Source organism: Tenrec ecaudatus, chromosome 8 (assembly GCF_050624435.1).
Source record: "Tenrec ecaudatus isolate mTenEca1 chromosome 8, mTenEca1.hap1, whole genome shotgun sequence".
In the NCBI taxonomy this organism is placed as follows: domain Eukaryota; kingdom Metazoa; phylum Chordata; class Mammalia; order Afrosoricida; family Tenrecidae; genus Tenrec; species Tenrec ecaudatus.
The window spans coordinates 125212051-125229002 of NC_134537.1; the positions used below are offsets into that span (position 1 = coordinate 125212051).

The 16952-nt window shown below is 41.9% G+C and overlaps 1 long non-coding RNA gene across 1 annotated transcript; it reads left to right on the plus strand.

The window, feature by feature from the left end:
* Window positions 1-53: 53 nt before the first annotated feature.
* LOC142455185 (uncharacterized) lies at window positions 54-7792 on the plus strand. Its single transcript, XR_012785747.1, has 3 exons — window positions 54-4273; window positions 5987-6093; window positions 7519-7792. It is a non-coding gene; the product is annotated as an uncharacterized LOC142455185 (long non-coding RNA).
* The last annotated feature ends 9160 nt before the right edge of the window (window positions 7793-16952 follow it).

The window sequence follows — 16952 nt, forward strand, 5'->3', positions numbered from 1 at the left end:
ATGGAACCCGAAAGGGGAGGTGGCCGACTCCTTCCTTCCGCCCTGCCCTCAGGGAGGAGGAAACCTGCTCGGCTTTCTCGGCCTGGCGTTTGGCCTTCGCCTCCCCCCCGCCCCCATCAGGTGGATCTAGCGTGGCCCCTCCTAAGCCTTAAAAGGAGACGCAGGCGGCCACTGGACTACCCGCGGAGTGCGGCCTGCCGGCTGCGCGCCCCAGGGTGCCCGAGGCGCCGCTCCCGGCATGCGCGGCGGCCCGTTCGCGCGGCGGCCGCCGGCCGCCTCTCCTCAGGGCTCGCTGCTGGCCCGCGGAGCGCCCGGGCGGTGCCGGGGAGGTAGGCGGTGCCCTCTGCGCCCGGGCGTCGTCCTTCTTGCCCTCTGCCCGTCGAAGGATCGCGCCCCCGTTTCTGCCCTTCACACGGAGGAGGGTTGATGGCGCCGAGGTGCGCTTGGGTTTTCGTGGCCCCTCCCGCAGCCGAGGAGAGCTACTGAACTTCGGGGAGAAGCCAGACTCCTTCTGTTCCGGAAATGGGTTCGTCTGGCCGAACTAAAACTCCCTGCCGTGGAGTCGCTCAGCCCGTGGCCCCGGGTGGAACTGCCCCGTGAGTTCCCGGAAACCAAGCTTGCCTTTCTGCGGAAGCGGCTGGGGCCTTCGAACTGCCGACCCCGCAGTTAGCAGCCCCACTCCTAAGCACTGCGCCACCAGAGCTTCCGTTTGCCTCACAACTTATTAAAAATGAAGCTTTTCGGGGTGCACATGGTTTAAGCCGTAGGGAACTCCATGAGCCCGCTCCTGCCGTAGGGCCTGCTCGCAGGCTCCCTGCAACCGTGGGCTGCGGAGCACGGGTGTGGGGCGGAGGGAGACGGAGGTGGGCGGAAACCAGACTGCAGAGTGGAGCCGAAGATCAGGATTTGATTTCTGTTTAGGGGTCCACGAAATGCGGCGGGGAAAGCGAATTTTTCATTACTGATGAGCTTTAGATTATATATGTCATAGTGCGTTTTTAGAAAGAAATGGCTATAAATAGTGAACAGTCGCAGAATTGTAAAGGAACACGTTTGCAAGCAAAGCCTATTGTGAATTTTCTTTATAAAGAAATTGTGAATGAGCTTTCCGTTTTTGTTTTGTTACCCAGTTCACAACTGAGCGCCATTATTTTGACCTCTTTAGAGCGCTTTTACGTAGCCCTAAGTTGCTTGGCCGCTAACTTAAAACTCCCCACCCGTCGCTCAGCTGGAGAAAGTTTAAAAGATTTACAGCCTCGAAAACTCTGTACCATAGGGGTTCGAAGAGTGAGACTGACTGCGTGGCAGCGTTTGAATATGTTTTTGGGGTTTGGGGTTTTTTGCTTTGGGGTGTTTAAGCAGTTGTTCTATTAAGTAAATATTGAAATGGTGGAGTCCCTAAAAGGCCAAATGACATCTCCATCTTGCTTTAGGGGAAATTTTAAATTTCAAACCAAAATAAAGTTCTTCAGGGACATCTTGGGAACGACAGAAAAATATTGCAAAGGACTGATCTGTTGTGTTAATTGTCTGTAGCACGCTGAGGTTTTGACAACTTAATGTATTTGTATTTCTGGGAACAGTCTTGGAATTTCTTTCAAATGAAGCCGCCAGATGTCTCAAAAACAAGTCACTAGTGAGAATTGACTCTTCTGACTCACTCTCCACCCCACCCCCATTACTTTGGTTCTTCACAGATTGGAATCAGCTAGTGTTTACTGAAGACACCAAAATAATTCCAGATGTGTTATTTGTTAACTCAGTTTAGATGCAAAATGGACCTATGGATTTTATTCATCCTGACAAGTGATCTGCAGGCAGATTAGCACTGAAGTAGAAGCTAGAAGTGAGGAAAAAACAATACCTAAATTTACTGCTCCAGCAACCAAGATGAAAGGAATGCTGAATATGAGGTAGACACTGTTTATGTATTATGTTCACCTTTCATAATGTTGAAAGAGGCTAAAAGAAAGCATTAAGTACTTTTCAGCACCAATTGGCCTAAACCTATAAACCACACTATTAAGGAAATTTTTGAGAGAATTATTTCAGATATGCGCTTTGCTTGCTGTATTAAATGTATAAGGTGAGTCAACAACTACTCCTGCTAAACATCTGAGAGCGGCTTATGTGGGGGGGGGTACTTGGATAGGAGCTGAAGGGGTGGTCACCATACATTCCAGGCCCAACTCCTGACCTTGGTTATTTATTAATGTCTTTTTACTTCTTCATAGTCATTTAACCAGAAATTTCAGCCTGCCTCAGAAAAGGTTCCCACACTCTGCTGAATATAGAATTTAAAAGTCCCCAATTCTCTGCAACATAGAAATTGAATAGTGATATTTACTTGTGAATAAGCAGAGGCAGCTTATGTGCTCCTCATTGCATTTTACAATATAAAACAACTATTAAAGTTACTGAACACACGGGAGCTCCTTAGAAGTAAGGATGGTAAGACTTAGAAGTAAGGATGACAAGACATTCCCTACTTTGGATAAACTATCAGGAGGAAATCTCTAGAGAAGACATTGTCATAGAGGAGTCATGAAAAAGAGGAAGACCCTAAAGGCTTGAAGATCAACAAGTGGCCATCTAGCTCAGAAGAAACAAAGTCCACATGGAAAAAGCACACCAGCCTGTGTGATCATGAGGTATTAGCAGGATCAGGTATCAGAACTAGAACTGGTAAGAAAACAATTATAAAGACCTAGAACAAAAATCATATCAATGTGAATGGGGGGGGCGGGGGCAGAGTGCAAACCCAAAGCCCATCTGTAGACAGTTGGATATCCCTTTACAGAAGGGTCGCCAGTAAGGGTACATTATAGCAATGATGAAACATACCACTTTGCTCTAGTTCTTTAATGCTTCTTCCCCTCCGCTATTATGACTCCAATTCTGCCTTACAAATCTGGCTAGATGAGAGCACGTACACTGGTACAGATAATAATAATTTATAAATTTTCATGGGGGCGGGGAGGGAGGGGAAAATGAGCTGATATCAAGGGCTCAAGTAGAAAGCAAATGTTTTGAAAATGATGAGGGAAACAAATGTACAAAAGTGCTTGACAATGAATGTGTGGATTGTGTTAAAGAGTTGTATGAGCCCTCAATAAAACGATTTTTAAAAATAAATGAATAAAAAAGAACTGGAAATGGAATCAGCAATATTTTACTCTGATACATGTAGGGTCGCTGTGAGTCAAAATTGAATTGTTGGCACCTGATAACAAAAAAGATAACATATCCCCAAATCAGAAGTTAGGAAGAGAAGTAATCAGAAGTGAAAAGGGATTACACTTGCCTGGTTGGCCTGTGGCCTTTGATTCTCACTTATAAGACATTGTCCTTGCTCTGCCAGGGCTTTGAAATGATTTTTCCCGATTTAGCCTCAGCCAACAGAGGGAAACTGGAATGGACCTAGAGTTAGTAAAATGTGGGTGAACCAGAACAGAAACATGACTGATGCTCTGAAAGAAGCTTAATCTCCCACTCTGAGAAAAGGTTACATATGCAGTGCATGGCCGTCAAACTTCTTGGATAACAGAGCTGGAAACTGATACCCTACTCAAAGATGATGTCCACCCCATTTCTTTAAATGTGTGCTGCTTCAAACCCAGGGATAAGGAACCTTTTTTCTTCCAAGGACTATTTGGCTATTTATAGCATCATTTGGGGGCTATACTGGTCAAATAGCTAACTCACCCCTAATGTGATAGCTGGAGCTGCTTCTCTTTGGTCAGGTGTCTGATGTTAGTTGGTATTGATTTATATGGCCCTTGGGCTGAAAGTCCCCACCTCTTCGCTACAACAACAAATCCATGCTATCAAGATGGGAGGGTTTCCAAGGATATAAATCTTTTTTTTTTTATCACTTAAATTTTTATTTAGGGAAATGTTAATTATCCACAGCAAACAGGAATAAAGCAGAACACTGAATTGTTTACCCAAGCTCATTTTTTTAAAAAGTTTGGCAAATAGTTATCATTGAGTAACAAAAATTCATATTCCAAATAATCAACAATTTGATTTGTATAATTTTCTTCGTTAAAAATATAAACAAGGTTTATAATTTTAAGTACATATTTTAAACACTCATAAAATAATAAATTCCTGTATTGTTGTCCCTCTGTATTTTTCCTTTCCATATAGGCTGTTGTCACTTTATTTATTAAGATGAAGTCTTCATAATTTGGAATTTACTGACTCAAAAGAGACAACAATCATCTCTCCCTTGTAAGACCAGGAGTCCTGCTGGCATGGTGATTAAACGGTAGGCTGCGGACAGTAAAGGGTTAACTCTTGGCCATTTCTACTTTGCCATATAGAGTCGTGATGAATCAGCAGCAAATTGATGTCAGTGAGTTTGGAGTGTTTGGTTCTAAAACCATAGTTGAGTTACTATTTCCAATATTTTTCAATTTTCCTTATCAACTTTAGCTAGTTGACACACATGAGATCACAAGGAGTCAATGTTGACTGGACAGTTAGGTGATATGTTCTATTTTTTCCCAAGGATATAAATCTTATGGGAGCAGATAGCTCATCTTTCTTCCACAGAGCAGCTGGTGGGTTTGAACTGCTGACTTTGTGGTTAGCAGCCCAGTGCTTACTCGGCAAAGCCACCAAGCCCAACTCCCCAGCCCCCAATTGCTCTCCATAGTTCAGATAATAATACAATATCAGGCCATTGAGAAAGCTCACTGCTTCTTCCAAGTCTTCCATCCCAGGGCTTTAGGATTTTTTTTTTCTCCTGGTTATCTTTCTACTTCACTCAAATTTTAAAATGTCAGGACTGTTCTAATTTTGCTTCATTGGCCATGACAATGTATTTGAACAAGATTATATTGTGAGAAGGGAGAACAAGGACTTCAAACTCTGAAAACAAACTAGCAAATGGTTCTGAAGGATACTTAATAATAACCTGGTATTGCCTGAGAAAATGCAACTTCTGCTTGACTCTAGCCCATTTGACATTTTTTTGCCTTTTTTCTCCTTTTTAGCATATTAGTTTTTAAAATAATGTCGTTTTAAAAACATATAAAAATATCTCACTGCCATCTTTTCAGTTCTGACTCCAAACAACCCTGTAGGACATAGTTGAATTGCCCCTGTGGGCTTCCAAAGTTGTAAATATTTACGGAGACAAAAAGTCTCATCTTCCTTCTGCAGAGCAGCTGGTGTTCTTGAACTGCCACAGTGCAACATGTAACCCTAGCCAGTGTTCTTTTATGTATCGCCTACATCTTAATATCTTTGCTGAATTGTCATTTAGTGTGTAAATATGTTAAATAGGAACTGGTAAGAAAACAATTATAAATATCATATCACCTCCAGATTTTTTCTGATATTATTTACAATTCAGACAATTTAGATTTCTCACGGTCTCTTTAGTGATTTTTGCTGTTTGTTTTGATCAACAGAATCCAAATAAGTCTCACTCATTTAGTCAATGAAGACTTTTATAAAGCAGTTGTTAGAGACGGTTGAATCAGTTCCAACTCAAAATGACCCTCTGTACAACAGAGGGAAACCAGTTTAAGGCAGTTAATTCCTTATATAATTCAATATATAGGGAAATAGGAATACTTGTCTAAGGACAATAGTGGGTATTTAAGAAATTCAGTCACTTATGAAGTGTGTACTAGAAGGTCCCTAGTAGCCTACTATAGATATATAACATTTACTATAAATAAATCCTTAAAAATTTAGGTGTTTAGGACCTTAAGCAAAAAAAAATATCTAGGAGTTTAAATTAGAGTGGAATTTGTTATAGAAGGCCCAATGAAGCATTTAAAATTGTACTGGAAGAAACATTTTTAATTGCTTCATTAGCACAATTGGCAACTCAAAATACCTAATAGTCTGCATCTCCACTAAGATCACCTTAAAGTAATTTTGTTTTCTAATATACCCTCCAAAATAACTATAAATGTGATTTCTCAATATACCAGGTGTAGTTATCTCTGTGTTGCTTCGATTCCAGGTCTGACCCAGCACAGAGTAGAGGTGCTCCATAGGCTGAAATCTCTAGTCCAGTAGCTCACTAGCCCTGTGCCCCACCCAGGACAGATGATCCCTTCAGGACCATTCGTGAGTGGCGATACCAGGAGGGTGGAGGGAAGGAGGGGGAAAGGGGAAACTGATCACAAGGATCTACATATAACCTCCTCCCTGGGGGACAGACAACAGAAAAGTGGGTGAAGGCAGACGTCGGACAATGTATGATATGATAAAATATAAATTATCAAGGGTTCATGAGGGACGGGGAGTGGAGAGGGAGGGGCCAAAAATGAGCTGATGCCAAGGGCTTAAGCAGAAGGCAAATGTTTTGAGAATGATGAGGACAACGAATGTACAAATGTGCTTGACACAATGGATTGATGGATGGATTGTGATAAAGAGTTGTATGAGCCCCCAGTAAAATGATTTAAAAAAAAAGTGGGGTTTCTGCCTTAAACACTTTTACTAAGACCAAAGGACACAGTTAAAATCCTAGATGGAAGCACTGGAAGGATGTGCAGTATCTGCCTGTGTGTGTAGTTTATGCGGTAGGGAAGGTGGAGTAACATTTGGTGTATACATTCAGTCCTACTACTTAAGGTTGTAATATTTGGTGTTTAAAATGACTACTAGCAGCAAAAGGTGATGAAGTGATTATGAATAACTGGAATTTTAGTCAAGATTACATTCTATATAATATATTCCCATCACCATGGAGAAAAACAAATACAATATTAATAACTATATTCATGAGAAAAAATAACATGGTATATTTTGCATATTGCTGACCAAAAAAACACTTCGTATTCCCTGGATGGTTACCATAGTTACACGAGCCATTTATAACATCAAAAAAGGGGAAACTAGGTCATAGTATTGAAGGAGTTTGAATTACGTAATTATGCTTTCACCAAGCAGAGGAAAGAGTTTAAATTTGATTGAAAAGAAGTTTATATGTTCAAAATTGAAATTAGGGTATAATTTTGTGGGTAAAACTTAAAATATTGTCCAAAATTAAATAATAAGACAGGATAGAACTGCTCTATAGGATTTTTTTTAAAGGTTGTATACTTTATAGAATCAGACTACCTCATTTTTCTCCTGCAAAGCAGCTGGTGGATTTGAACCACTGACTTTTGGTTAGCGGCACAATGATGAACCCATCTTTCCACTAGGCTCCTAAGTTGATAAACTAAAATACAAAACCCATTGCCATCAAGTCTATTCTGACTCAAGGATGAGCCTATGTAGAGTTTCTGAGATTAAAGCTTTACAGGAGCAAACAGCTGCATCTTTTCCCAGTGGATCCCTGGTGGGTTCAAACTGGTGACCTTATGGTTTCTCCAAAGTGTAACCCACTGTCCCATCAGGGTTCCTTAGTAGTTGAGAAAGTACATATAACTTGTTTAACTTATACAAATGAAATAATAGCTAAATACATTAGTGTAATCAGAAAATTAGATGTGAATAACCCCAAACCAGCTTTACGCCTAACAAGTTGATTCTGACTGGTAGTGACTGGAAGAATAGAACTGCTCCTATGGGCTTCTGAGGCTGTAACAGACAACATTTTCTCCTGTGGAGCGAATGGTGAGTTTGAACTGCTGGCCTTGTGATTACAGCCTATTGTGTAATCCCACTATGCCACTAGGGCTCCTAAGACGGTGCAAAGCCTATAAAATTGCTATTCCTAATTTAATGTACAGTGATTTCCCCATTTCATTAGAAGGAAAGAGAAAAGTAGTAGAGTGGAAATGTATTAACTTCACCCTTGCTTTAAATTCCATGGATCCCCCTGCTTTTGGAAAATTTGAGCCTCTTTGCTTTTATGAAAACCCTACATTTATCCCAGTTTTCACTAACTGAAAGAAATCCAAGGTGGATTTTCCTTCTTAAGGGGTGAAAGTGGGGGGTGGGGAGGTGGGCTGGAGGGAAGCAAGAAGTTAAATTGGCATTCAGCGTTTGTTTTGCAGTGAGCAGTTTAGAAAGACAGCAAGCACCCCAGCGACTGGAATGGCATTGCCAAAGTCCTTCCTGGGAATTCTATTCAGCATCTCAACAACAGGTTGCATAGCTTTGAACTGTGACCACTAGATGTTAAGGTAATTTTAGGTTAACTGTTATTTGATAGGTAATTTTTGAGGTGTCAACATTTTTTCCTATATGAAATAATGGTAAATTGCTTCTTCACTTTGTATCATTTTAGTTTATAAAAGGTTTCGTGGGAACACTACTTGTGGACAGTGATAAGAACCTCTGTGTGTGTGTGTGTGTGTGTGTGTGTGTGTGTGTGTGTTTACGTAAGCATTTATAAGACGTCGTACGTAATTCAGGAAGCAGACCCGTGGTTTCAGAACCTTGCACACCTGTTTCCATGGTTGTTTCTGTTGCATAATGACTATATAGGACAAAGTAGAGTTGCCCCGTAGGGTTTCCAAGATGACCCACAAGGTCTTAGTCTCCTACAGAGCTGCTGGTGGGTTCAAACTGCTAACTTTTGGTGAACAACCAAGTGCCTACCCACTTCACCACAGGACTCCCCCCACAGGCCTGCATTCCCAAACCAAACTCACAGATATCGAATCTGATTCCGACTCACGGTGACCTATAGGACAGAGTAGAAGTACCTCTGTGGGTTTTGAGACTAAACCTTTATGGGAGCAGAAAACTGAACTTTACCTCACCGTGCCTGGTGGTTTCGAACTGTTGATCCTAGCAGTCCAACACATAGCCCCCTACACCACCAGTGCGCCTGTCGCGCTGCATAGTGCTCAATAGGTTGGATAAGCACAGGAAAAATGCATCTCAAGGCTGTATGGGTTAAATTAGATTATCATAACCCTCAGGTACATAGAGATGGGGAAGAAGTGGAAGACAGGTCAGTATTACAGACCACCTCTATGAGATCCACTTATTTTACAGATGGTAATAGTGGGACGAGGGTCACATAGCAATTCATCAAATGTATGCACCCCAATTAAGGAGACTTGGTGGCATCCTGGATACATGTTTGGGTACAGTCCTCGAGGTCAGCAGTTCAAAACCATCAGCAGCTTGGCTGGAGAAAGATGGGCTTTCTACTCAGTAGAGTCTGGGAAACACAGAGGGACAGTACTTCCCTGCCCAATAGGGTATCCATGAGTTGGCATCGACTTGGCAGTGAGTTTGGTTTTGGGGGGGTGGGGAATTATACGCCAAATTTAAAAGTAAAGCAAATATTCAATAATCTTATTTTTGACTGATGATCATTATCCAAGAGGAGAAACATACTCATAGAAAAATCAATGATAATATTAACCCCAAGTAAGAACTGGGATATTATAAAATGACCTTTTCTATGAAGTCTGATTCTAACATGATATGACCTGTCCCACAATAAGCAATGTATTCTTATTTCCATTCGTTATTGATGCTTGGCTTCCTGAACTTTGCTTTCTTTAAATATATCCAGGAAAAAAACAATTTATATTAGAGAAATTCTTCAATTTTTTTGCTCCTTATTACTTTATTTTATCCATTTTTAATATTTTTGAATAATCTTTTATGGTTGAGCATTTAAATTATTCTTCATATATTGTTATTACAAAACTGTTGTGATAACTTTGTACATATATAGTTTTGTATTAATGGATGTGTATCTTCAAAGTAAATGACTAGAAATTTTAGCCATGTCCACTTCTAAGGGCAAATGTGTTTGTAGTTTTGTTAATTATTTCCAACTTATCTTCCCTAATGCTATGGCATCAAAAACATAAGAATGCCAAAATCAGATCTGTTGTAGGTGAATTTCTTTTTTCTTTTCAACCATGTCCTACAATTACCAATGAAAAATCTTATTTCCCCAAACCTGGCCACATTTACTGGTACAGGGATGAGGAATGTAACTTACTTGGGGTGGGGGTGGGGGGTAAAACTTAAAAAGGGGTGGGGAATATGCACAGGAAGCACACAACATCCTTCTGAAGGTTTTTGTCAGAAATGGAGGGAGAAATATCACAAAATGCATAAGGAAATCACGCTCCACTATACTCTAAATGATAAAGAGATAAGGACCCTATCAGGGCGCCAGTGTATTGGGAAGCTAACAGAGTATGCTGTGTGATGCAGCACCAAATGCAAAAGCAAATGAAAGGCCTAATAAACCAGGGTGCTTTCAAATGTCCTTAGTCTTAGAAACCAGAGCTCAGCACATAGTGACATCCATCTCCTTGAGCAGCTTCATCTACACTTATTAGATGTTCTATTGAATAATAACAGGAAAGACAAGATCATTAATAATGATATCCTAGCTGTTGACAACCTGTCACAATTTAACCAATACTCTTAGCAACATGAGTTTGCTGTCATGGTCACAGACAAATACATATTAATATTTATCAGAGAGTGCAGGATAGATATTTTATTAGAGTAGTGACTTAACTAATCTTTTTCTAGCTTAGATTTGTTTTTCTAGTACTCTGTAAATCTATTTTACAATTCACATTCAAATACTAATTGGCTCTTTCCCTGTACCTGCCTAGCTGTGCGGAGGCAGAAGCTCTGGTATGGTCAAGATGTGGTCCCCCCCTGCATAACCCACCACCATGGCCAAGGACTGCATTGCTGCTGGAGGTGTAATGGACGTTCACAGAGCTTTGCAAGAGGTGCTGAAGACTGCCCCCATCCACGATAGCCTAGCACGTGGAATTCATACCGCTGCCAAAGCCTTAGACAAGCGCCAAGTTCATCTTTGTGTGCTTGCATCTAACTATGATGAGCCTGTGGATGTCAGTGAATGGAGGCCCTGTGTGCTGAACACCACATTTTGTTAGCCAAGGTTCTCTAGAGAAACAAAATCAGGACACTAATAAGTTTATATATAGATATAGATAACATAAGAAATAAACAGTTAATCTATAAAGCAGTACAAATGGCTCAGTGCAACTCACTTCCATGAGACAGCTAGTATACTGGCAGCCCTTCAAGTCTTGAGGGATGCTGGGTAGTCCTCCATAGAGCAATTCAGACTATCCAGCCACAGGCAGCAAACAGGAAGGCAGGTCACCAACAGTCAGCCAGATGACAGGGTCTGACAGTCCCCGGCTCAAGAGATGTACATTCCAATAGTGTGGCAAAGCAAGTCTTAAAGGAACCTCAAGTTACAGTGACAGTCCATGGGTTAGGTGTCCCACAGGTAGTGTAGCTTGCAAATGGAGGCAAAGAACAAGCAAGGCAGCCAGCCGCACACTGGTCCGATGATCCAAGAGAAAGAGAAGCAAGGCTCATGGAGCCATTTATCTTTCTGACCTTCAACTAATCTCACGTGTTCATTGGCCATGTTAGCACAACAAACCTACTTATCACAATACACTCCTTGCCAATTTGGCACCTGTACACAATTCTTTAGCCGTATATAATTTCCAGACATTAATGAAATCACACTTATACTTAACATCAAACATCTATTATACATATACATGATAACACACTAAGTCCAATTATATCTGATATATCATACATGTACAAAGGAAAGATATTCAATAAGCACATATAAAGAAAATACACTAAATCACAAACCTTGCTTTTGCAATGCTGACTGCAGTTTTTATCCTAGTGGGGTGACCTAGACCTTCATTCCTTAGGAGTCTGGGTCATTAGATGTCCTGTCAGGATTGGTTTTCTGTAATTTACCATTTACTTTCATCACAGGTCATGGTAGCATTAAGAGTCGGCCTTTGGGATCTCCTGGATTCCAGACATATTCTTCTTTACCTCCATTATGTAACACCAGTCCAATTTCTCCTTGGTAATCAGGATCAATCACACCACTTAGTACAGTGACACTCTTCCTGACCTGTTGATCCAAGGACATGAGAAGCCCAAAGTGTCCAGGGGGCATTCTCAGCTGCCAGTTCAGTGGAATCCGTGCTATGTTTCCAGGTGGGAGAGTTCCTTCCTTCAGGACCAGGACCTCCAGGCTTTAGGAACACAGGTTTGCTGGGACAGGAAGCAAAAATGCTGCAAGTGGATCATTAGGAGTAATAGTGAATGATGCCACTCCAGCTTCCTTGGTTCCTGGACTAATGAATTCTGGCTATTGGAGACACAGCACCATATATTGGCCGCTGGTTTAGAGCATATACAGCTTCCTGGAGAACATTGCCTCAGCCCTGCAAGTTGTTGCCACCTAGTTGGCGCCATAATTGTGTCTTTAGGAGGCCATTCCATCGTTCTATCAAGCCAGCTGCTTCAGGATGATGAGGAACATGATACAACCAGTGGATTCCATGGGAATGGGCCCATTGCCGCACTGCATTTGCTGTGAAGTGAGTTCCTTGATCTGAAGCAATGAGTATTCTGTAAGTCCACAAATGGTAGTTTTGGCAGAACATTGCCTGCAGGGAAGGCAAATCCATATCCAGGGTAGGGGTCTATTCCAGTAAGAACAAAACACTGTCCCTTCCATGATGGAAGTGGTCCTATGTAATCAATCTGCCACCAAGTTGCTGGTTGATCTCCCTGAGGAATGGTCCCATATCTTGGACTAAATGTTGGTTTCTGTTGCTGGCAAATGGGACACTCAGCAGTGGCAGTGGCCAAGTTAGCCTTGGTGAGTGGAAATCCATGTTTCTGTGCCCATGCATAACCTCCATCCCTGCCACCGTGTCCACTTTGTTTATATGCCCATTGGGCGATAACAGGAGTGGCAGAGGAAAGAGAAGGACCAGTCTCCACAGCGCGTGTCATCTTATCCACTTGATTGTTAAAGTCCTCCTCTTCAGAGGTAACCCTTTGGTGAGCTTTCACGAGACACTATTACCTTTACTTTCTTGGCCCATTCAGAGAGGTCTATCCACATACCTCTTCCCCACACCTCCTTGTCACCAATTTTCCAACCATGGTCCTTCCAATTCCTTGACCATCCAGCCAAGTCATTAGCCACAGCCCATAAATCAGTATACAGTCACATCTGGCCATTTTTTTCTTGCAGGGAAACTGAGTGGCTAGGCGCACTGCTCGAAGTTCTGCCCACTGGAGAGATTTCCCTTCACCACTGTCCTTTAGGGAGATCCCAGAAAGGGGCTGTAGTGCTGCTGCTGTCCACTTATGAGGGACACCTGAATATCGTGCAGAGCCATCCATAAACCAAGCATGACTTTTCTCTTCAGTTAAATTATCATCAGGAACTCCCCAGGAGGCCATAGGTGCAGACTGGGAGAAGGAAGGTACTGTGACAGGAGAGGAGGCTATGGGAATTTGGGCCACTTCTTCATGCAGCTTATTTGTCCCTTCAGGTCCTGCTTTGGCCTGATCTCACATATACCACTTCCATTCAACAATGGAGTGTTGCTGCGCATGTACAACTTTATGACTCTGTGGGTCAGAGAATACCAAGTTCATGATGGGTAGCTCAGGCCTCATGGTGATTTGGTGGCCCATGGGGAGGTGTTCAGTCTCCATCAAGACCCAGTAACAGGCCAACAGCTGTTTTTCAAAGGGGGAGTAGTTGTCTGCAGAGGATGGCAGTATTTTACTCCAACATCCCAATGGTCTACGCTGTGATTCACCAATAGGGATCTGCCAAAGACTCCACACTGTACCTTTATCTACTACTGACACCTTGAGCACCATCGGGTCATCTGGATCCTATGGTCCCAGTGGAAAAGCAGCTTGCACAGCAGTCTGAACCTGTTGAAGAGCCTTTTCTTGTTCTGGGCCCCACTCAAAATTGGAGGCCTTTCATGTCACTTGATAAATAGGTCAAAGTAGAACACCCAAGTGTAATAGCTTATTCTTCACTTTAGTAGGACTAGCTCGACATGCCCCACAGTACTGGACCCCTAGAAATTTTATTGAGGTGGAGGGTGCTTGAATCTTCGTTCAGTTAATTTTCCAACTTCTTTTATGCAGATGTACCAATGAATCTAGAGTCTTTGATACATTCTCAGTGGATCCAATCAGCACAATGTCATCAAGATAATGGACTAGTGTGACATTTTGTGGAATAGACAGGTGATCAATTTCCCTTTGGACGAAATATGGCATAGGGTAGAAGAGTTGATGTACCCCTGGGGGAGAGTTGTGAAATTGCATTGTTGTCCCTGCCAGCTGAAGGCTAACTGCTTCTGGTGGTCCTAAACGAGACTGGTATTAAGAAGAAGGCATTAGCCAGATCAATAACTGCATACGAAGTACCAGGAGAAGTATTAATTTGCTCAAGCAATGAAATCACATCTGGAATGGCAGCTGCAATTGGAGTCACCATCTGGTTAAGTTTACAATAATCCACAGTCATTCTCCAGGATCCATCTGTCTTCTTTATAGGCCAAATAGGTAAGTTAAATGGAATCACCACTTCTACATCTTTCAGGTCTTTGATGGTGGCACTGATCTCTGCAATCCCTCCAGGAATGCAGTATTGCTTTTGGTTTACTATTTTTCTAGGCAATGGCAGTTCTAATGGTGTCCATTTGGCCTTTCCTACCATGATAGCTCTTATTCCACATTTCAGGGATCCAATATGGGAGTTCTGCCAGTTACTAAGTATGTCTGCTGCAATGATGCATTCTGGAACTGGGAAAATAACTACAGGATGGGTTCGGGGGCCCACTGGACCCACAGTGAAGTGTACCTGAGCTAAAACTCCATTGATAAACTTGACTTCCATAAGCCCCCACTCTGAGTGGCAGGCCTTCAAAACACTGGGTTTCCAATAGCCAGAATTCATGGGTCCAGGAACCAAGGGGTGGAAACTGGAGTAGCACCACTCACGATTACTCCTAGTGATCCAATCTCATTAAGGGCGATGACAACCAGAAACTAGGAGAGTGGGCAGGCCTCTCCAAAATCGATAGAGAAGGAAAACCCCAGAAAGTGGTTGATTGCAGTTGTGTGGTTGTTAAGGACTATGGCAAAAAAACTAAAGCCAGCATGTTATTGAAGAATACTTTAAATGCAAAAAAATGAGCAAATGAAACTTTTCTAATTGTTTTTCTGGTTAAAAAATATATAGTAATTGAAGGTATAGAGTCAAGAATTGCTATTATTCACATTGGTTATCTCACAATCAACCAGGTGGTGAAAATTCAGATTATATGTTCATTTATTTTAGTATGTTATTTGTTTCAGGATCTAGCACCAACCAAATATTTCTTTTTTTATGTGTAAATATTTTTTATAGTAGTTATGTGTCCAGGAATTATGGTACCGACTTATCAAACATATTTTGGCTGCATCATATTATCTAAACCATTGAATTGTACCTTTCAATTAAAATGATTAGAAAAGCAGGAAAAGAAAACATGTAGGAATACTGTTCAACCTGTTAATCAGGTCACAACTTGATGGCACCACCTTGTGGGCATAGCCTTCTCCTAAGGAAGATCCTGGGGACCTCCCTTTCTCTTTTCCTTCACCTTCCTGCTGGAAGACCCTAGTTGCTACCAGAGCCCTGGAGATTTATCTACCGCCATTGGATCCACAGGACTTGCACCCACCAGCCTGTGATATTCCTGCATTCTGCATCATTGCAGGTAGCTTCTTGAGTTTGAAGAGGGACTTATGGATTAGTATCAGACTTATCGACTTGAGTTGGACGGGGCTGGGATGTTTTCCTACTATGCAATTACTTCTTCATATAAAGCTTTTCTTACACATATATGTGTCACTGGATTTTGATTCTTTCATCAACCCCTAAGGCAACAATCAACCAGCCCACAGATGCTACGGGCAAGGATCTCATGTTCATGGGGATCCTGGATGCTCTGCTGCAGACAACTTGAATGGAGGGTGTTTGCAGCATGTGCCTCCTACTTCCCCCTGACCCTCATTACCATCCTCTCCTTTTCCTGGGACCAGCTCCGTTCCCTCTACTACAAGCACGCCAGCTAATGGCCACTTACTCCTTCGCCTCAGCCAACCAGCACTCCTTGGACACTTCTGCCTCCATAGTTAGGTCCTGGAGACTTATGACCAGGTGACTTTTGGTCCATCGGGGAGTCCAGTCACTCCTCATGTGTTCTCCGGGCTGAATCAGTTCTGGGGAGAGTTTCCCTCCCTTCCTCATGCAGCCCTATGGCTTCTCTCCGTAGCCCCTGTACACTTTAAAACAGTCTCTCAAGACTAAACCCATCACTCCAACGTGGATTTCTTCCTCTATCCTGCTGGCCTTGGGGCCTTCTTGCCCGCTCCCACCACAACCCCCAACTTTAAATACCCCTAGTAAAGACCAAAGGGAATCGGAGGGACCCAGGTGTCTTACTAGACTCAAAAGCACTAAGATTATATTGATTATAAAGCAAGTTTATTTCTGGGGGAAAAAATTAAGTCATGTATCCTATATGTTATTTTCTAGGACAAATGCCTTATGCCTTTAGCTCTAGTTGATATAAGTATGGTTAAGAATAAAGCTGGTAGCGCTGACAGATGCTTTTTGCTAAATCTTTTGTTTCTTTTAATGATTCTAATTATTTATTGGGGCCTTGGAGCTATTGGCTCTATTATTACACTGATTACTTTTGGCATACTTAATTTAATTTAGCATATTAGTGAATATTGATCTAGCTTTCATGGGTAACCAGTTTTTTATCAGTATGTATCAGATTCCCATAAATTGAACTGTTTTTTTAGCTCCAGGAATCATATTTATATCAGTGCCCCTTCTTATATACTTTTCTTTTTAATCATTTTATTGGAGGCTCATACAACTCTTATCACAATCCATATATACATCAATTGTATAAAGCACATTTGTACATGTGTTACCCTCATCATTCTCAAAATATTTACTCTCCACTTAAGCCCCTGGCATCAGCTCCTTATTTCCCCCCCTCCCTCCTTGCTCCCTCCCTTCCCCATGAACCCTTAATAATTTATAAATTATTATTTTGTCATATCTTACACTATCCGACGTCTCCCTTCACCTACTTTTCTGTTGAAATTGAACTTATTGTAACTTGTATATGGAAACC